This window comes from Solanum dulcamara, chromosome 2, assembly GCF_947179165.1.
Source record: "Solanum dulcamara chromosome 2, daSolDulc1.2, whole genome shotgun sequence".
NCBI lineage: Eukaryota > Viridiplantae > Streptophyta > Magnoliopsida > Solanales > Solanaceae > Solanum > Solanum dulcamara.
In genome coordinates, this window is record NC_077238.1 from 48,934,785 (window position 1) to 48,957,855 (window position 23,071).

The following is a 23,071-nucleotide window of genomic DNA, read 5'->3' on the forward strand; positions in this document are numbered from 1 at the left end:
ATGTGAAGGTGATTCAGGATTGGCTCAGGATAGCTCAAAATAGATAGCAGAGCTATGCAGCTCGTAGGCATCGGCCGTTGATATTTGCCATTGGTGATAGAGTATTCCTCCATATATCGCCCATGAAGGGTATGATGAGATTTGGGAGGTGGACAAGCTTAGCCCTAGGTATATTGGCCCTTTTGAGATTTTGAGGAACTAATTGCTATTTTTGCCAGAGATGTCAAACAATTGCGTTCCAGAGCCATTCCTGTTCTTAAGTTTAGTTGGAGGCATCGTCCAGTCAACGAAGCTACCTGAGAGACCAAGCATGAGATGCGGGAACAACTCCCCGACTTATTTTAGCCTTCAGGTACTTCTTTACTCTAACTTTCGTAGACAAAAAATTTTCTAGTAGTGGATGTTGTAATGATCCTCCAGGTCATTTTTTAATTTATGAATTCATTCTGTCATTTAAAGCGTTCCTGTAGCGACCCCAAGTTATTTATGACTTGTTGGCACTGACTATTTGATCGCCCTATCGTTCGTTTGGGTTTTAGGCCCATTTTTCTATTTTGGACCTTTTATTACTTAAAAAGTTGACTTCGGTAATAACTTTAGTAAAACGACCTCTGAATGGAATTCTAATGATTTTAGCAGCTCTTGAATAGCCAAATTAGGCAAGTAGCATGGTCGGCATGAATACCGAGGCAATTTGTATAGGTTTAGGACCATTTGACACTTTTGCCTTTGAAATTTGGTCTATAGTTGACTTGGTCAACATTCTTAGAAAACTGCTTGGATATAAATTCTGACACCACAGTTAGTTCCAAAATATTGAGTTTGGTCTGGAATTACCCTTTGTTCTCTTCTCGAGACTGCTGATTTAATCCCGAAGCCCTTTTGGAAATAGGCTCAAAATGGCACTTAGGTGTGGGACCCACTTTTCATTAAAATAACCTTGTATGGGAATTTCGAATGCACTATTGAGTTTGAAACATCGAATTTAATGGGGTAACATTTCTCGTTTGCACGCACGAGGTTCTAAATGAATCTTGAGCACCCTATCAGAGGTTTTGTCATGCTAAGCTTGTTTTTGCACCAGCTGTATCTGGTACGGTCTCTGAAGCGACCCTTGGTCACTAAAGCAAGTGCCACTTAAGTATCTAGGAGCTCGCTAAAGTGATTAGCCCTTTTGGGCAGGTATGGCTTAAGCTACAACCCTGTCACTAAAGCATATATAGATGCTTAAGCGACCAAGAGTTGCTAAAGCAAGGCCTGCCTTTAAGGTGGGTGTCGCTTAAGCGATCCCCAGGTGGTCGTTAAAGCGATACCTGAGGGTCGTTCTTAAACCCAAAAATCAGATTTTGTATCCAATTTCAAACTTGGTTTTCTTCTTCCATTCTTGGGCGATTTGAGCAATTCAAAAGGCTAATTTGCGCAGATTTTCTAGGGAAATCCAGTGGTGTGTTCATAATTAGGAGTTAAGGCTTCTTTGGAAGTAATATTTCTATTTTACTGCATTTCTAAGTTCTTAAGCCTTGTAGTTGATCATGAATGCATGTCAAGTTTGGGTATGATTTGATGTGTGAATTGGGTTCTTTTGTGGAACATGAGATCGGGGTAGTAGTTAGAGACTATTCTCGTAGTCAATTCCAAAAACTATGGAGCGGGTCCCACAATTTTCTGATATTTGACTCCAAAATTGGTCTGTCTCTGAATTTGATAATTTTAGTTTCATAACAACCATATTAACATTGTGATTTTATTGTTGATAGCGTGGCAGTATTCGGAGGTCGTCCAAAGGGGAAAAGCACCGATTTTGTGAGTTGGAGCATGTGTGGTCAGCTGACAGGTAGGCTACGATTTTTTCCTCATAAGACTGAATATGTTTAGGAAATTGTACATTGATTTATAAGAGTTTGGAGGGGTTTAAGTGTCAAGCATGCTAAATTCCTAGAATCTACGCCAATAGGCCTTATTTTGGGTAATTGTTGGACTATGTAAGCATGACTCATGTGGTTGTTTGTTGTTCCTATCCTGTAACGAATGTTGTGCTTGTGGTAACACACTTGGAAGCATGTTTGGCCTTACTCTAGGCTTAGACTAGTGTTACCTTAGACTTGCGCAATTTTGGTGTCGTTGGGCCTTAGACCTTCTCCTATATCGTTTTGATTGGTTAGCTCCCTGTTGACTGATATATCAAACCTGAGTCTTATATTCTGAGCCTTAGCTATGCAGTAACTCAGCATGTGACCTTACCTCCATAATACCCTATTTTGCTATCGATTTTGTATCACTTGGTTCTTGATTTTTTATTATTTTTCAGCGACTTGGGTTATATTTGGTTTGGGCTGGAGCGGTGCATTGATGACACTCGATTTGGGGGTACTCCCTATGATGCACGGTTGGTCGCCGATTCTAATTCTGTCCGATCCCTCAGCTATAGATACCTGGTCAAAGTCTATGGTCCATCTTACTTGTGTTCATCTCCTTAGCAACAAATATCCGATTAAAGTCCGCAGTACAACTAATCTATGTCCAAGCTTCCTAGCTATAGATACTCGGTTAAAGTCTGCTTTCTAGCTTACCTGTGTTTGACCTTTGCCAACAGTTACCCGGTTAAAGTTGGTGTTCTAGCCTACTCATGTCAAACACTAGCTACAGTTACACAGTTACAGTTTGTAGTTCAGCTTGCACGTGGTTAAATTCTTAATTCCCGGATAAATTTTTGGGTTAAGTCTCCATCTACTCTCTTCTATGGGTTGAGATGTTTGACTTTGGAAAAGGTTCAGTTCAAGCAAGGAAATGGTGATATTATTGAAATCCTTTTGGTTCCGTTCATTTTCTTTCAACTATTGTTGCATTTGTCAGGCTTATGGGAGTCCGTGCAGGTGGTTACTCTTCATTTGTGCACGAGCATACCCATCGGATTTATGGGAGCCCGGCAGAGTTAGTTAGATTCTTTCTATTTTTTTGCTAGTACGCTCGTGTACATACCTACATTTACTTCTTTTCCTACCTCTTGATTGTGTTCTTTTAAACGCATTTCAATTTACTTTTGCTTATCTTGCTCAGTCATCTTATGATGCCTAGTGGGTACATGTTTTGGTACTCATACTATACTCTGCATCTATTTTCGTGATTCAGGTCTGAATTCTAGCTATCGACATTGGTTTGAGTTAGCTGCAATCGTGATCGGAGGTGAGGGTGAGCACATTGCATCCTAGATTTACCCGTCTCCCTCTGTATATACATTTTCCCCTTCTTTTGCTTTATTGAGACATGTTTTTTTCCGTGGTCCACTTTTGGAACTTGTACTCTTTTATAGAAGCTCTGTACATGTTACTTCCAGGTTTTGGGAGGAATCGTTTTGTTGTATATATATATTTAGTTGCTTCCGCCCGTTCATTGTATTCTCCTATTGTTACGTTACTCTTTTAGATTAGATTGCTGATCTTCTACCCTAACATCTCATTACTTGCAGTTCTGAGAAATGGATCGGCTTGCCTACTGGTGGTTCATAGTAGGCGCCATCATGACCTGAGAAATCGGATCGTGACAAAATAGTAGTCCTACATGGAAAAACTAACTAATAATATAAAAAGATTCAAACAGATCAGGATTTACACATGCTATAATTTAGAATCTGAACTTAAGTTATACCAAGATCATATTCTCAAAGAAAACGAAATGATACTTAAGCTAAAACCACGGCAGAAGAGAGCAAATACTTAAATTACTAGGCATTCTTCATAATAGCCACAAGAACAACACGAAGAACTCACAATGGGCTAAAGCATTAAAGATAATACAAGAGACTAGATGAACTGTATAACTGAATTGAAATCACTGAAGAGAATAATTACGACTAAATTAAATCTAATGCTACATGATCGTGTCCATGTTCATGAATACAACAGTAAGGACAATGCAACAGTATTCTTGAAAAATGATTCAAAGAAAATAAACTTTTCTTGGTGGATACTCAAAAACTGGATAGAGACATCCTTCTAATCAGTGGCCATAGAAGTACTAATTCACATCTGAGAACAAAGCAAGATGTCATTTTAGGGGGAAACAAAAGAGATAAGGCTCAAAATAGAATTTAACAATAATAAACAAAGTTAGGACTTGATAGAAATCACAACTAACATCTAAACCACATGACTATAAATCTGGAAACAAACAAAGCCTCAAACTAAAAGAAAGGTATTCAAACAAGATAACCAAATGATATCATTTGAGAAAACATTTAGATAGTAGTAACAAATCAACAACAACAGTTAAACTAAAATCAGTATTAGCTAACTTATATTGATACAAATGGAGTAGAATATGAATTTCTATAACTTTAACAAACAACAACGAAGGAATGGAAGAACGATAATTCTAAAAACCATGTTAAGTTGAAAAAAAATAATATGCAGAACAAACCATGGTAAATATGTGTATCACTGTAAGGTTTCAAAATTAAATAGATCGAAATAATACAGTTGCATATTCATATTTTTTTTCACATTTTTCAAACAGGAAGAAGGGGAAAGGTCAGTTCTTTAACGAGATGCTTAAACATATGAATCCAAATTCACAATTTTCAACAGAGAGATGCAAACCAATAACAATTTTTCAAAATCAAACGTAAGCCACGTCTGTTATAACAACAAGATCAACACAATATCATTTAAGGTAGATTGAAAATATTATAAAGGACTGTATAAGTAGAAAAGGAAAAATACTAAATATAAGACTAAAACAGAGTAATCAGGCTATTAATTGAACAAATGAAGACTGAAAAAAAAATTCTACCATCTTTGGAGCAGCAAACCAGAACTCGAACTTGGATTCACGACTCCACCACCAAAGAGAAATTCCAGCGAAGCTTCGATGAAGCTCTGATGAATGAAAAGAGTAAAATTTTTGAGCCTAAACCTTTGTGAGAATAATTTACGAGCCTAAAATTTCCCCTTATTTTAAAGAATTTATAGTGTTTTTACACTTCCTTTTCAATGTGACTTGAACCCAAAATCTACTAGTCGTGGGTGAAGATGCTTAATCAATTGAGCAACCATCATTTGTCTAGAGAGGTTGTATGTGTTATCGGGGATTGGTGTGGGTTTGCTGAAGGGTATGATTTGAATTGGATTGGGAAATTTGCGCTTGGCGGTGGGCTGTACATTGTTGGTGATGTATATTATTGTGTAGTGTGTCAGTTAATTGTAAGTTCTACGTACAGGTGTAAGCATGTTATATGGAATGGGTTGGTGATTGTATAGTGTAGTGGGGAATTGGCGGTGGTAACTTGGGGTTGATTTGCTATTAGTATAATAATTGGGTAGGTTAGGAATTGTAGTTGTTGTATAGGAGAAGGAAATTGTAAGTATAGGTGTGTATATATTAGGTCGGTTGGTTGGGGAAAATTGCGAAGGGTAGTTGTCTAGGATTACAATTTTTGCCAATTTCAATAGCTAGTTGCATTGCATATCTAGACAAATTGTGTTAATTAGGGTAAATCCCGCTAGTAATTAAATAGGATCAATTAAGATTAAATAATTAATGAGTTTTTCAATTTTGACAAAGTAAAATAATTAACTTAATTATACATTATTTAATTTAAAAATATAATCTACTAATTTATGAAATAATTAATAAAATTAAAATCTTTTTGAGATCATTTTCGAATATTCATAAAAGCTAATAATTATATAAATAATTATAACAATATGAATAATTATATAAAACTATATAAATTATTTAAAAATTATAAAAATGACAAATATACTTTAAAATAACTTTAAAATATTTTGTAATTTATAAAAGCTAATTATTTTAAAATGCTTCAAATTGAAGAAACTCGATAACTAAATTACACTGTGTTGGGTAAAAATTGGATGTCAACAATGGGTTGGGTAGTTCATTTCATGCACCTTGATTCTCTTTGAAGCATAAGCTATCAGTTTACTATTTTGCATTGGAACGCAACCAACACCAACTCGTGAGGCATCATAATACATAACGAACCCATCAAAACCTTCTGATAAAGTCAACACCGGAGCGAAGGTGACTCTATCTTTCAACTCTTGGAAACTCTTCTCACAAGCATCAGACCATTGAAATTTCACCTTCTTTTAAGTCAAAATAGTCAAGGGCGATGTGATGGAAGATAAACCTTCCACAAACCATCGACAATAACCGAATAAGCTCAAGCAACTCCAAATAAGGCTAAGCCCAAGAAACTCCAAATATTATAAGAAGACAACGGTCTAGGCCAATTCTTAACCACTTTGGTCTTCTTTGGATCAACCATAATTCTTTCACCAAATACGATGTGACCAAGTAAGGCAACTAACCTTAACCAAAATTTGCATTTACTAAACTTCACAAACAATTAACGACCCTTGAGAATTTAAAACATAAGCCTCAAATGGTCGGCATGCTCTTCTTCACACCGAGAATAGATCAAAATATCAATAATGAATACAGTAGCGAACATATACAAGAATTGCTTGAGCACCCTGTTCATCAAATCCCTAAAAACAGCTTGGGCATTCGTTAGTCCAAAAGACATGAATAAGAATTCAAAGTGCCATACCGAGTTCTAAAACCCATCTTCGGAATGTCACATTCCCTTATCAGAGTTGATGAGGGAATGTGATCAAAGATTAATCTTTGAAGAGTGGATTGCTCCTTAAAGTTGATCGAATAATTCATCAATCCTTAAAATGGGATACTTATTCTTAATTGTGACCTTGTTCAATTGCCCATAATTAATAACCATATGGAGAGAACCATTCTTCTTCCTAACAAAGAGAACTCGAGAACCCCATGGAGAGATACTCGGTCTAACGAAACCCTTGTCCAAATAATCCTTCAACTGATCCTTTAACTCTTTCAATTTTGTCAAGGTCATTCGGTAAGGAGGAGTAGAGATGTGCTGAGTATCAGGGAGGAGATAGATACCAAAGTCTATTTTCCTTTTAGGAGGAATTCCTAAGAGATCATCAGGGAAACTTATGGAAAATCATTAACAACTCGAACTAAATTAAGAGTAGGAGTTTCAGAATTAGTATCCCTAACCCGGACTAGATGGTAGATGAAACCTCTGGAAATCATATACCGAGATTTAAGGCATGAGATGAATTGAACCTTAAACAAATAATTGCTACTTCTCTATTTTAGGACTGGCTTATTAGGAAACAGAAACTTAACCACACGAATTTTGCAACATATAGAAGCATAACATGCATAAACCCAATCCATAGTGAGAATAACATTGAAATTGTCATATCAAGCTCTACCAGATCAACTGGGGCAATTTTATGAAAAATTAAAACTAGGCAATCTATATAGACTCTCTTAGCCACAACTGAATCACCAACATAAGTATAAACTGAAAAAGGCTCTAGCAAGATCTTGGGACTAATAATGAATCTCTTATAGAGATAAGGAGTAATAAATAATAGAGTAGCATGCGGATTTAAAAATATGTAAACATCTGTCACGACCCAACCCCGTAGGCCGCAACTGGGTTCCGACCTGGACCCTCTCATGCATATTTATCAACTACACTTAAGTTGAACCGTGTGTGATGTGATACTATATACAAAAACCCCAATAGTTTAAAACTTTTTCATGTACATGTAGCCTCTTTCATTTGTATCATATCATGAAAGGGCACGCGAGCCGACAAGGCTGCTATAACAAAAACATTCACAACATATCGAATAGGCAACATCGAAACTAACTCACAAACAACCCATATATACATATGTCTACAGACTTCTAAGAATAGTAACAGCAACATATGGCAAGACAAGGCCCCCGCCATACCCCTGAATGTACAAATATATACATTAAGTGACCAGCATCAAAATTTAGGCTCCAGAACAGTGAAGCACTTCCGACATAGCTGAGAGGAACTCCTATGCTGATGGATCTCTAGAATAAACATCTGTACATGCGGGTATGAAACGCAGCCCCCCGAGAAAAGGGGGGTCAGTACGATATATGTACTGAGTATGTAAAGCATAACACATCGTAACTGAGATTATAACTGAAATAGGGATGTAGGGGGCAAGTATAACAATTAACAAATTACTGTACCTGCACTTTAGGACACGTAATCCTATATATCATCATATACTGTGCCCGGCCCTTTAGTGAACTCGGTGTCATAATCATTACTTCATAATCACATATCATTGTGTCATAATGTATTTCATTTCATCATATCATCGTATACGGTATCATACCATCGTATACGGTATCATCTTATCATGTATATCATCGTATTATACCCGGTTCACTGCGGGGCTCAGGGTCACAATGTATTGCTTTAATCTCATATGCATGCCTACATAAAGTATCCGGCCCTTTAGTGAGGGACTCGGTGAATGGAGTGGTGTACGTCTATAGCGTACCATCATAATATACATATGTACCCGACCCTCTAAGGAGGGACTCGGTGTTCCTTCCTTATTTCACCACATATACTATCATATTACAGCCGGCCCGGGACTCAGTGAATAATCGTATCGTCATAACATATAACATATATCACACCTCACATACGGCATCGTCTCCTCGTGCGTGGAACTATACACATTCGGCCCAGGACGCGGTGAAAGAAGCAGTAACACTGTGTACGATAACATATCCCGGCCCATCATGGGACTCGAGGAAGGATGGGTTACAGTATGCACGAGTAGAGTAGTGAGAAACCATATGCAACTAAGTCATTATCTAAGACTCGATGAAACAGTCAAGTGAACTGTCACCTGAAGACTGGGGGAGTAATTATCCGAGGTATCCCTTTAGATGTCATTAGGTCTTATATCAGTTGGGGCTTCAGGGATCACAAACATGCATCAAAATAATACCACATAATTCATGCAATCAGAAATATAGTCTATGCAATCAGAAATACAATTTATCTAGTCAAAGACTCAACTAATGCAATCAATGGCATTTATCATTTTAGAGCCTCTAAAAAGAGGAGCTGGTACCTCTACTTTCTATTCATTATATAGCAGGCTCGAGAATAGTAGTTTGACTACTTTCAGACTCTTAATGTTCAGGAGTGACTACAAGTCACGAGTTACAATCAGAGCTCATAAATGGAATTACCTCTAAGCCTATATCATATACCATTTCACTTAAAGTTAAGCCATTCCAAAGGAAAGAAGAAATAGTCTTTACATGTACTAGTTTTCATCACATAGAAGACAAAAAGGCAATGACTCAGCTATTGCAGAAGTTCTAATACCAAGAAGTAAACAAGAGTCTCGACTCATACTCAAAGCTTTACGAATGGATTGAATCCCAAATATCGTATACATATAATTCATAACTTATATCTAAGACATGCCAAAAGAAAAGAAGAATAGTTCTACATATCCATTCCAAAAACACGCCAAAGGAAAGCTTCACATACCTTGTATGGACTTCTCTTAATCACGTCCACATCGTTGTACTCGAAACCTATTTAACATGGAAGTAATGTAAGTATTAACAACCTTGGACTTTTCAGCAACTTAGACTACCCACGAGTATTCATAACATTCATCCCTTCGCTCGCCTTCTCGGCTAGTTCCTTAACTAGTTAGGATGTTAACAAAAATCGGGCAGCACCTCCCCTATAATGTGCCCTATCCGAATTCCCAACCATGTCCTTAGAACCTGAATCCAACCAACAATGCAACCATCAGCCCATACATATACATATTACGACCAAAATTACACAATATAAACCCCCGACAATTAACTCGAACTAAGATACCAAAACTAGAGTCTTTAATCTTTCTTTCGCGAATTCTTTAATTGCAAAGCGGAGGGTCATGTGGCTGTAACCAGAAGCTACCACACCTCATTTAGATAACTTTTAGACCCTGCAACACGCCACAACACAACCAGCAGCAGCCCCTACGCGTACAACACCTTATTTCGACAACAACTTAACTATAGCGATTCCAAATTCGTTTATTCCGAACGCTGAACTTTTCAAACCTTTTACCCAACTTCCAGCAGCTCCTAAGGTGTTTAATACACCATAAGTTAACATCATAAACTTCAAATTAGAGGGGAAGAACTTACCTTTCCCGAAATTGGCTAGAACTCGCCGAAATCGCGCCTCGGAATTGTTTTCACGTGCTGAATCATTGTGGCAGCTTGCTGTCCGATTTTTGCTGCACCAAATCCTAATTTTGTACTACTAATACTTCCATATCATCTTAGTATATGCTAATTAATTAATTTACGGAACGAAAACGGGACTTACCTATTTTTTTCTCCCAAGTCGTCGAAATATTCTCCTTAGCTCTTAGGGTTTGTTTTCTCACGTTGCTGCTAGAAATTTGTTAATGAACTGAAGTAATTAGGATAAATATCAACTTATATAGGTGGTCCCTAAGGATGACACGTGTCAGCCCCTAAGGATGACACGTGTCAAGCCATGATTGGCCACCGTGTCATGCTGCCAATTAGGGGCTGCCATGTGGCAGCGGGGTCCACCTCCCCCAAGCCGCTGCATCACCTACTTGACCCTAAGTAGGTGCATCACCTGATTGCTTGAGGTGTTGCCACGTGTCGCTCCTCCATTGGCTTCCATGCGTCATCTTTTTCCCTTCCTCGCGGGTTCGTAATCTCGTCTTACTTTAAGAGCTCATGTAATCCGAACTACGTAAGCTTGGTATATCCTTAAGCAACTTAAGTGTATAAGACTCTTAACTTAGTGTCCTACGTAGGTAAATCGAGTCCTACGACTCATTTCTTAGCCTCCAACTCTTTCCGGATTCTTATGACTCTATCTCCAACCTCCCTTCTCGCGAGGTATCACAATCTTCTTTCCTTAGAGTTGTTTGATAGTGTCGTAGCTTATCCGGCTCACATGATAGTGTCTAAGGAAATCAAGAAGACGTTCCAAGCTCAAGAGTGCGGGGTGTAACAACATCAAAGTCAAAAACTTTCATTATACCAGTCACAACATCTAGGGAATCCTCTAACTTCTAACGAGTCTGAAGGACATAAAATTTGTTTTGACGCTGACCATAACCCGTAGTAGTAGTAAACTGATCCGGACGACCAATAACCTGATTCTCCGCCTGGGGTCTACCCTCACTTCTACACTCATTTGCATGATGACCCAACTTCCCACTCTAATAACAAATATCCAATCCCAGTAAGCACTCTCCTCTATGGTTTTTTTCAATACTCCTAGCATGGAGGGATGACTTAACCACCCAGAGCTCCTTCTTATGCCCTATGATTAGGCACCTTGCCCTTCAAAATTTTTGGAGTTGGAGTGTTTGAATAACCTTGTCCTTGTCAGAAATGTACATTTCCACCACCGCATGATTACCCACGTTCATATCGAGCCCTCTTGGACTCTCTTACTTTCCTCTCCTTAAGCTTCTCCCTTTCAATTTGCTTGCCATAAGTCATGAGCACAAAAATATCCATCTCCGTATAAGCACAATAGTATGGAATTCTTTCATTACCAATCCTGACACACCCAAACAAACTTGCTCATTCATGAACGAGAGTCGGCTACCAAATAAGGAGCATATTTGGATAACTTTGTAAACTTGAGGGCATATTACCTCACACTCATGTTTCCTTGCTTGATATTTATAAATTCCAACACCTTCGCCTCCCTCAACTCAAGTGGGAAGGTCAAAACATGCAACCTTGAAATTTTCTCAACCTATGGGACCCTCTTCAACCCTTTTAGCTTCCCATTGATTGTACCATACTTGAGCGATACCTTTGAATTGATATTCCACCAAATATGCCTTCTTTTCTGAAGACACTTCCATAATATCAACAATCTTATACCTTCCATTAAAAAAATCTTGGGGATCTTCATCAACCTTAGATCCATGATTCTCAGGAGGGTTTATCCTCGTAAAGTCTCTAACCCCTGAAGCCAGTGTAGACACATTTGGAGGAGCAATTATTCCTCGGTTCATTGAGTAGTCACGACTTGGGCTAGATATGAAAAGAGGATAGGAACTCCATATTAGTCACTTGTTCATTAAAAGGGTCATTTGGAGCTTGTTTCTCCTCTACCTCAACATTCCTTTGGATGGAATATCTTCATGGGGGCATGATTCTATAATCGAAAAAAGAAAGTGTTAGAGGAGGCACGATGAGATCATTAAATAAGTGAAGTGTTTCTTAAGACACCTCATAACCTTCTATTCATAGATATGACATACTTCACCCCGATGACGAGAATCTACTTGATCCGGTATGTTAGACTCCCTAGGATACTTGAATCTTGTGCTCTGATACCAAGTTTGTCACCACCCCAATTAAGCCTCTTATCATATCATTCATGAGAATACATAAGTTAAATAAAGTAAATAAGCAAGATCAAAGATACAGAAGTAAAATCTCAATAAAAGCATAAGTCTTGACATGAGAAAGTGACAACATAGACTCTTACTATCTAACATGCCTCTACTACTGGATGGAGACGTAAGATAATCTCCTAGCTCACCCAATATGAAAAATGCAAAGAAATTATAAGCTCATAAGAATTAAAGTTTCTTGTCCTCAAAACATTCGCTAATAGCACAATAGTAAGCACTAGCCACAAACGAGAGGATGATGAGCATGATCATCGGATCCTATATTATGACATAATGTAAGTAAAATATATGTGTTAGTACATGGAATATACTAAGTATGTGAGAATATGCGTAAATAATAAACATAGGACATAATCAATATGATGCAAGACCAATATCTTTAAAACATGAATAATGTCATGAAAATAGTTAAAACATTCAACTTATTGGTCAATGCATCAAAATCTCATAGTATCATAAAAACTCATAACATTACTTTAACAGGTGTGGGATAGGATATTTAAATGACATATAAGACCATGCTAGCTAATTCATGGAATCTGATGACTCCTATATCGAGACGGTGGAGGCTACCTTGCAAGGGCATATTTCATTAATGAACTCTTTAACTTTGCTATGTGGATCCACTAGCTTTTCCATATTGGCATCATCGAATATACGTGGGCAATATAATTTGGGACTAATGGTTGCTACTAGGTTCCCTTGGGTAGATACAATGGCATACTAGACCGAACCTCACCTTAAAGTCCTCTCAATACTTAGTCATTATCCCAATGAAACTTTCATAAAAACATAGTCATTAATATTATTAGGAAATATAATAATAAATATCAATCCATCTTTATAAAGATATCATAAGAATAGCTCATCTATCATCATCATAGAAAAATCATAAGAATAGCTCATCTATCATCATCATAGCAAAATCATAAGAATAACTTATCTATCATTTGATTCATGTAATGAGGTGTAGACCTTCCATCATTACAAATTCTTGTTCATAAAACATCTTTAGAGTCTTAGGATACCCTATCATTAACTTTCTTAGAACATCATAGAATCATCATTCAAAACCTTTCATAAGTCATTCATAAACCTTGGAGATCATTCATAAAGTTTTCATTAAATATAACATGAAAATCATGCTCATAATTCATAATCATACTTGGAAACTAGCATATAGCATGAATCATTGAAATTCATCTTAAAATTATATAATATGATGTGAATTATGCATAAGTAGGCTAATAGAATTGGAATATATCATAATTAAGAAGATCTAATGCAAATCATAAAATTAGGGCTCTTTGATTGAAGAAATCATAAATAAATTGGAGAGAAAACTGGGGATTCCGTGGGTTGAAGGTCTCAAAGATGAATTCCCACATACATTGACCTACAGGAGCCGTAGATTAAAGTGAATTGAAGCTTGACCTTGAAGAAATCCTTAAAATTTGCTTGATGAAGAAGAAGACTCTTGAGAGGGAATTTAGGAGAGATGATTTTGTGATTTGGGAGTTATGGTGAGAATGAGAGAGTTAAGGGTACTTATATCAGTTAATAGGTAAGAATATAGTCCCAAAACCGTCTGCATTCACTAATAAAATATAAGAAAAGACCAAAATACCCTTTATTTAAAAATAGGACTGGGGACCTAGACGGGACCTCACTATGGACCATGATGAGAAATATGGTCCGTGGTCACCATCATAGTGAGGGACTTGACTTCTAAAAAGGGGTCTTGAAATGGGCTGCCTACCATGAGACATACGACAGTCAGTTATAGAAACTACGACCAGTGTTGGTCGTCTGTGGTGTTAGACTTGAACTTAGAATTTTATGGTTTGCAAGAGGATTGCAAGACTTCCTCCATAGAAACCATTAAGGTTTGTTGAGGGTAGTATGGTCTGTGAAAATAAGGCACGGTGTATGGCGTATTAGAGGCCTGCAAGTTGTGTCACAACGAAGGCCACCGTGACTTATGGTGTGCACCACGGATCATGGTGGCCCTTTGTGGTAACCACTTTAGAACTCAAGATTTCAAGCTTGACCACAGTGGCCACCAAGTGCCAAAAAAGCTAAGATTTCTTGGAAATCATCTTTTGATCCTCATTTTATGACTTTCAAACTTCCAGGGTCTTAGAGTTACAATATCCTCATCTCTTTCCTTTCATTCCAAGTTGAGGTATTGATTTCCTTCATGATTCACCCCTTCAAATTCATGTGTTTCAGTCATTCTCATGTTTTCATATGCATGCATGTTCATAAAATGAGTTTTAAAGTCATGTTTTGGCTTGGGATTAAATATTCCATGTTTTTATTCATTTTGATGTATCACTGAATTCATGTTGGGTTAATAGTCTCCTACTATACTCTATTTATTTTAACTTGAGCCCTGTTCAAGGATGAATGTTCCTAATAGGGAGATATTGTAGGACTCCGGAAGTTAGAAAGTCAAGAAAAGGAAAATTCTCAGAAAATTGCAGTTGTTTGCCCTTCACGAGGACCTTCATGGAACACAGAAGAATCACAGGCAGTATAAAGCTTTTGTGAAAGTGATATGGTCAAAGGGGTCTATGAAATGGAAGTTTACGAGTGCCTATATAGCCCGTAAAGAAGTCAACATACTGTAGATTGGATCGCAAAGAACCCATAGAAAAGGGTCTTTGAGGAAGGGTTATACAGACCCTCCAAATAGACTGTGAAAGGAACCAAGACCCGTATAAGGGTCCCATGAAAGTGACCTTGAATATTGGAAACAAAGGTGAGGTTTCATGACAGAGTCTTACCCATAAACCAACCACAAATTATAAAACCCATCATGGGATGGGTGCTTTAGGGATTTCTTTGGGGTGTTTTCACTGGACCTTTCCATGACCAATCAAATATTTCACGAGTCATTATCCCATCCACAAAAGTCTTCCTTTACCCAATCTTGATTCCTCTCATTTTTATGGATCACTCTACGATCCGTGGAGAGTTTCATAGATAATATAAGGTGGCCATCTAGTTTTTTCATATGTTTTCATAAGGGGTGTTTTGGTATTTTCCAATAATTTTAATTATACACTTGGACATTTTTAGGTATTAATTCATATCCTATAACTGAATCCTTACCCTCCTAACATCTTATTGTTCTAAATCACAACTTCAATCCTCTCAAGTTTCTCTCGATTCTGTCCAAGGATAAGACTAGGGCAAAATCTTCAAGATTCCATTGAAAGATTTGATTAAAGATTTTAAGTTTAGGTATGTGAAAATTCATCCATGGATCTTCTTCCATCCATGGAGTCCCAAAGGTTTCTCAATTATCTCTTTCATGAATTTCTCCTAAATTATAGTTTTGATCAATTTGCATTGGGTCAATCAAATTATTATTTTATTCAAGTATAATGACCTATTCATGCCTGATTTTGATTCAGTTACATATTTTCAATAAATTTTACAAGGACCCATACATTATGTTATCAATTTCAAGTATTAACTATGGATTTATGATTATGATCTTTATGAAATCTAATGTACCATTTATGAAAGTTATGTATTAAGATTCAATGTAATCATGTATAAAACTATGAATTGTAAAATGTTTTCTCACAATATGCAAGATATCATGATTTGGATGTTTATAAAGGTAAGTATCCACAATTTCAAGGTATGATCATTGTGTTCAAAGAGGTATTCTTATGATGTATTCTAACTATGTTAGATTGGTTGATTTACTTTACCTAATGAATATGTTTTATTTATTTCATTGGGACTAACCTAGCACCAAGCAAACTTTGTGGTGGGTCCACATATAGCTCATGTTATGTTTATGATAAAGTAACTGCATGCCACAACCCTTAGTTCCAAAACTGCATGCCAAAGTAACTTCCTTTATGGTTTAGTGGATCCACATATAACTCATGTTATGTTTATGATATGGAGTCCTCCTTGGAAAGTAGCATCTCTCTTCTCGGTGTGGGAGTTACATCAAATTTCATATTATAGCTCATATGGTCTTACATGTAGGTTAAATTTAATATCCCGCATATGTATATGCTAAGTTCTTATGATGATTTTATGATGAGTTGACCTTATTAAATGCTTTCAACTATTTCAAGTTTTGTTCATGTTTAAAGATATTGGTCATGCATCACATGCTCATGTTTTTTATATCCTATTACTCTTTTTCATGTATGTTTCTCACATACTTAGTTCATTCTATGTACTAATGCATACTTTTTACCTATATTATGATATAATTTAGGGTCCGACGATCTCCACTCCACGCATCTAGCTCATGACTAGACATTATTTTACTATCTCTTGTTGGTGATTCCTCATATTTTAAAGATGTGACATTTATGATTTCCATATATTTCCTATGACCTTATAAGGGTCCGACACATAGAGATTGTTCGTGTTGTGATCGTTCTATGATTCTATATTGTGAACGTGGAAATCATCTATGTAGGGATAATTTAATTTTATGATACTGAATTAGGATCATCCACACAGACATATGGAGATTGTCCATGTCAGTATATGGACCTCGCTAGTTCTCCATGGGTGACAAACTCTCGATGAATCTTTGATAAGTATCGTGTATATATATGTAATGACTCAGTTAGTCTTTTTTGAAAATTTGTATGAAATTACCATTTTACCCCTCTCAAATTGACCTCGAGTCATTTTCCAATGGTTTGTTAATTTTTGTTTTGATTTCTGAGTAAGCTATTGTGAAGTGTGGAAATATTAAAGTTTTCAAAGGCATAAGTTGTTAAAAAGTAGTTTTTGGTGTCTTTTGGAGTTTTGGGTCTTAAAATAGAATTATGTCGATTCTATTAGCTCCAGAATGAGGATTTTGGTCTAGAAGAGTTGTCGTTTTCATAGTTGAAGTTATTTTGTGGATTTGAGGTACTAAGTTCAAAATTATTGAGATTTTAGCCTTTGGGTTAACTTTGATCAACATTCAGTATTCGGATGCTCGGATTAGATTTTCGACAATTGTATTGGATTTGAAGAATGATTTTACGACTAGAGAAGGTCTTAGTTGAATTTTTAGAAGTCCCGAACTTAATTTGATATTTTTGAGCCTTAAGTTGATTTGGTTATGACTAAATAGTTTTTAGATTAAGGAGACCTCAGATTAATGATTCGATGGTTCCATTGACTCTGAAATGTCAAAGTAAGTAGGATGACATATAGGTTCGTTTGCATAGGATTCCAAATTAATTCCAAAGGTCCATGTTTGAATTTTGTGGAATTTGTTGTGTTTGTGGTGCCACTACTCTCGCTTTCATGAAAGGTTGGTCTCTTACGCGACCATCACTTTAAAGAGGAGCCATTATAAAAGTGAGGGGTCTTTATTTGTGCAAGGATCCATTCTGCGATCAGGAAGTCGCTTTTACGATCCATAGGTCACTTTTGCAATGGCCACGAAAATGAGGTCGTAGTTGTTTTTTTGGCCTGAACTTCAGGGTTAAGCGTATTTTCTCCATTTTTGAGTTTTTAAAACCCCTTGAAGGCAATTTTGAAGAGACCTTTTAGGTAAATCTATTGGGTAAGGTGGATGTGACCCTAAATCTCCAATTCCCCATTATTAATAGTGATTTTAACATCAAAATTTTTGATTTTTGATTGGCAAAATATGAGGTTTTCAAGAACTTGAATTTTCAAAGTAAAATGGTGATGTTAAGTTGAATACAACTCCGTTTTAAAAATGGTTTTCACCAATAAATTTCAAATGTTTGGGTAACCTATTTATGTAATAATTTTGAGATTCAAACCTAATTTTTGAAATCATACTTTTGAACCAAATTGACCCATTTATTATAATTGAGTGTTATGGGTGTTGTTAGTTCCATAATCTTATTGTGATACTTGTTTGACTAGATTATTTTTATTTGGCTACCATTTAGAATGGAAAATCTCAAGTCTTTGATTGATTTGTGATTGATTAAGGTAAGTGATCCTCCAATCCTTTGTAAACCTTATAGAATTTTTTAACCCTCCTTATTGTATGCGTTGGGGAGTAATGGTAATAGGGTGAAGAAATTCTTTGAGAGCTTCGTTGTGGTTATGAATTACTTAAACTTTTTATTCTCTCATTATTGTGTGAACATGTATAAGACCCTGAAAGTTGGAAAGTCGAAACATAAGACCCTGAAAGTTGGAAAGTCGAAACAAAGGGAAAAGTTGCAGAAATAGTGTTCTGGTGCAACTTTCTAATAGACGACCTACGGATAGTAAGAAGACTTATAGTCCATAGGAGAGTCTCATAGATAGGGTCCTAAGTTGGGAAAAATATGGTGAGTATGAGTTCAAGCTACGAGTGGCTTCTACGGAATGTATAAGGTCCTACGGTCCATAGAACGGGGTCGTAGAAAGGCCTTAAGGAAAAGGCAAATTACAATAGCTACAGTTATGTTCCAGGAGAGGTCCTACAGAACATAGAGTCTTAAGGGTCGTAGGATAACTTCTAGAGTGAGATTTAGAGAAGTTGATTTTTGGATTTTTGAAATTGTACAGGACAAGTGGTCCCTATGGCTCATAGGGGAGTGTATGACTCGTAGACCAAGGTAGTAGGATTGAAGTGTCAATTCCAATAGCTTCTGTTTTGGTTCATGATTTCTACGGACCTCTTAGACGAACCTTAGGAAACCTTACGAACCTTAGGTTCATTCATGCTGAATTAATCTAGGGATATGTTTGTCATTTGCCATTGTTTTAAATCCTAAACTACGTCATTTAGGGATATTTTGGATGGTCTATATCTATCCAAGCCTTTCAAATTGTTATACCCCGTACTTTTGTACCTTGGAAGGTTCCTAAGTTACGTAAGCTTCTTAAGCTCTTAAGTTTCTTGAAAGGCTCTTAAGCTTCTTATATCCACCATGTGAGACGGATAATCCATGACGTCATCAAATCACTCTAAGGAAGGGAGAAGAAGATACCCTATAATAGAGAAGATTGGAAATAGGGTCGTAAGAATCTGGAAGAAGTTGGAGACCAAATAATGAGTCGTACGACTCGACTTTCTTACTTTAGCTACCAACTTGGAAATCTTACATACTTAATCTACTTGAGTACATACCAAGGTTACATAGCAAGGATTACATAGGTTCATAAAGTAAGACGAGATTACAAACCCACGAGGGGGAAAAAAAGGTGACACGTGGCAACATGGGAGAGTGCCATGTGGAAGAAGATGGAGGTTCCATGTGGAAGCATCAGGAACAAGGGGGAGGGCCCCCACATGCCACATGGCATTTCATGGTTGGAGAATGTCACAACCCAAGCCTAGGGCCTAGACGTGACATGGCGAATGAGGAACCCGAAAGTACCTCAAACAAGCCTCTTAGCATTCTTTTATCCTTTCATAGGTAATGATGATAAATAGACAAGCGGAAATCATAATAATAAATCTTCAACTTACATATGTCCAACAATACCTCTAACTATTAGATTTAATGGGGCTAAGACAAGTTCCTAGCTCACCCTCAATCATAATAGAAGAAATGCCATAATAAAATATCTTAACATATCATAAGCTAGAAAGACAAAGGAGTATTGTTCCCGGAATATGGGAACTCACCAAAAGTAGTCTTCAATGGAATATCAACTAGCCACGTGGAGGAGAACGAGGAGGAGCACCGATCCCTACATGGTGATATCATGTAGACAAAAGAGTATGCGTTAGTACTTTGAATGTACTAAGTATGTAAGGATGCATGAACATTGAGAAAATATTATAACATTTATGTAATATGGAACATAATGTAATACATGCATAATAAATCATATGGATATCCTTTAAAACATTCATTTTGTGGGAAGCTAACCATAACCGACATTTAAGACCATGCGAGCTATTACATGGAATCCAACATAACCTCCTACGTTGGCCGGGGAGACTACTTGCCAGGTAGAACTCCATCAACTTCATTCATTTCTTTAACTTTAACTTTAAGGGCTATTTATGGATCCATTAGCCTAAGCCTACAAGGGCTCCTATGTTGGCACATAGTTAATGAGACAAGGGGTTGCTACTAGGATTCCCTTACCGAATCCTACCTCAATGCCTCATTCGGTGCTAAGTCAATCCCACGGAATAGTTTAATACTTCAAAATATTCATAGCATATAACTTGAGAATTCAAACATTATATTCGGTAGAATAACTCATTAAAACATTTGATAATTCAAATATGCAAGAATTGTCCTTATTGCATAAAGAATCCATCATTCATATCATTTCATCATTCTTTCATTTCATAAGACTCCCTTTTTGATCATAGATATTGCTTTCATAAATATTTATTTGGAGTCAAAGCTTTAAAGTCAAACTTTGTTAAAAACATAGTAAAACTAGGTGGGTTCAAATCACTTCAACTTGCAAATATGTATGTAAATAAATATTCATAAATACTTTGAAATCCATTAATTAAAAATCATGCATTAAACAACCCACCATGAATTTCAAGAGCCTTTAAATAGACAAATAGAGGAATTACTTGTAAGCCATCAATTCATATATATGAAATTATGTTGCATCAAAATAGAGCAATAATCATTAGTTTAACTATGATTCATACTATTAAGTAAAAATAAGAATTTACTATAAGAAAATATTACTTGAAATCAAGATATTTAATTGAAAGAGTTTTTGTACTACATGGGTGGAAGAACCCATGGATAAACACACACATAACTTAGAGTAGAGCTTTAAGAAAATAAATATAACTTATCATATAATCAAAATAATTTAGGCATGAGAGTGGAAGGAATACTCTCATTGAAGCCTTACATACCTGGAAACCGAAGCTTTAGTTGGTACCGGAAGACTTAATGAACACTCTTGAGTCCTAGCTTCTCTCCTTGCCGGAACGTTTTGTGTACTACCCGGAATATATGAATCACCGGAATAGTATTTCTTCACTACTAAGAACTAAAACTATATTTGAGAATGTGTATAGAGAGAAGATTTGCTTGAGAAAGCTTGATGAATAAAATGAGGAAATAAGGTGGGTATTTATAGGTGGGAAAGATGACCTAACAATAAATAAAATAATTATAAATAAAAATCTGAAAATTTAGTGGAATATATTGATGTCATGGATGATGTTAAATGGAGGACAATTTATGTCATGAGTGATGTCAAATGTATCTAGATCTTTCTATGGTAGGTGAAATGAGTTATCTTTGACAGAATACTCTTTTTGGGAGCTGTGTTTGAATAAGATAAATTCCTTATTAGGATTTGTTGTCTTCATAAGAATTGTAGATATGGAAGTCTAGTTTCATATAGTTCAGAAATCAACCAATTTGGATAAACCTACAGTGAGATATGAATTTTCATCTATAAACACTCATTTCCGTAACAGCATCCTACCTTACAAAGATTAATTTATTTGACCTACTTAACCTCCGAATATTAAAATATGGTCTTCATAAAAGTTGTAGGCAATGATCTTGTGGTTACTCAGAAATTTGAATCACTCAATTTGGATATTTCTATGAAAAGGTATGACCAAATTACAGAGGCTGTATTATGTTTAGGCAAAAATTGAAACATCGTATACAACGTTTTTAGGGGATATTACATTATCTCCCCCTTGGGAACATTTGTCCTCGAATGAGAAAAGACTTAGCTTGAGTAGAGTAGAGTATTAACAAACAACCTATCATTAATGCAACAGTGTAATTTAAAATATCGTTTAAAAAATATTTCATAATTTTGCAAGCATATGACAAGAAAAGTTGAGATGTAAGGATTTCAAGTAATTGAGCAAGGACAACTTAATACATTAGGTTTGGGTAGAGGGGAAAAGATGAGGGTATCTCTTAATCATATCCGCTTCCGCTTCCCATGTTGCACTTTCTATTTGTTGATTCCTCCAAAGGACTTTAACAGATGCAATTTCTTTGTTCCTCAATCTCTTAACTTGCCGGTCCAAAATTTCCACAGGAACTTCTTCATAGGTCAAGTTTTCTTCAATATTCACTACTCCCATAGGTACAATGGAACTAGGATCACCCACACGTTTTTTCAACATAGACACGTGAAACACCGGGTGAACCATGGCCATTTCCAATGGTAATTCTAACTCATATGCAACCTTACCAACACGTCTCACGATTCTATAAGGCCCTACATATCTAGGGCTCAATTTCCCTTTCTTACCAAATCGAACCACACCTTTCATGGGTGAAACCTTCAGATACACCCAATCATCCACATTAAACTCAAGATCCCTTCTTCTAGTGTCAGAATAGGACTTTTGACGGCTTTGAGCCGTCTTCAACCTTTCTCTAATGATCTTCACCTTCTCTAAAGCATCAAGTACCAAATCGGGGCCCAACAAGGTCATCTCACCTACTTCGAACCAACCTACCGGTGATCTACATCGTCTCCCATACAAAGCCTCAAATGGTGCCATCTCAATACTTGAGTGGTAACTATTATTATAGGTAAACTCGATGAGAGGTAGATGATCATCCCAATTCCCTTTAAACTCCAACACACAAGCCCTTAACATATTCTCTAGTGTTTGAATTGTCCTTTCGGCTTGCCCATCCGTTTGAGGATGGAATGCTGTGCTCAACATTACCTTAGTACCGAGGCCTTTTTGAAATGATCTCCAGAAGTGAGAAGTGAATTGGGTACCACGATCCGAAATAATGGATAATGGCACACCATGCAACCTCACCAACTCCCGAATATATAACTTGGCA

The 23,071-nt window shown here is 36.5% G+C and overlaps 1 long non-coding RNA gene across 1 annotated transcript; it reads right to left on the minus strand.

Moving 5' to 3' along the window:
* Nucleotides 1-3,801: 3,801 nt before the first annotated feature.
* Nucleotides 3,802-5,321, minus strand: LOC129876136 (uncharacterized). Its single transcript, XR_008763320.1, has 2 exons — nt 4,789-5,321; nt 3,802-4,025 (listed from the first exon to the last, which is right to left on the minus strand). It is a non-coding gene; the product is annotated as an uncharacterized LOC129876136 (long non-coding RNA).
* Between the last annotated feature and the right edge of the window lie 17,750 nt (nt 5,322-23,071).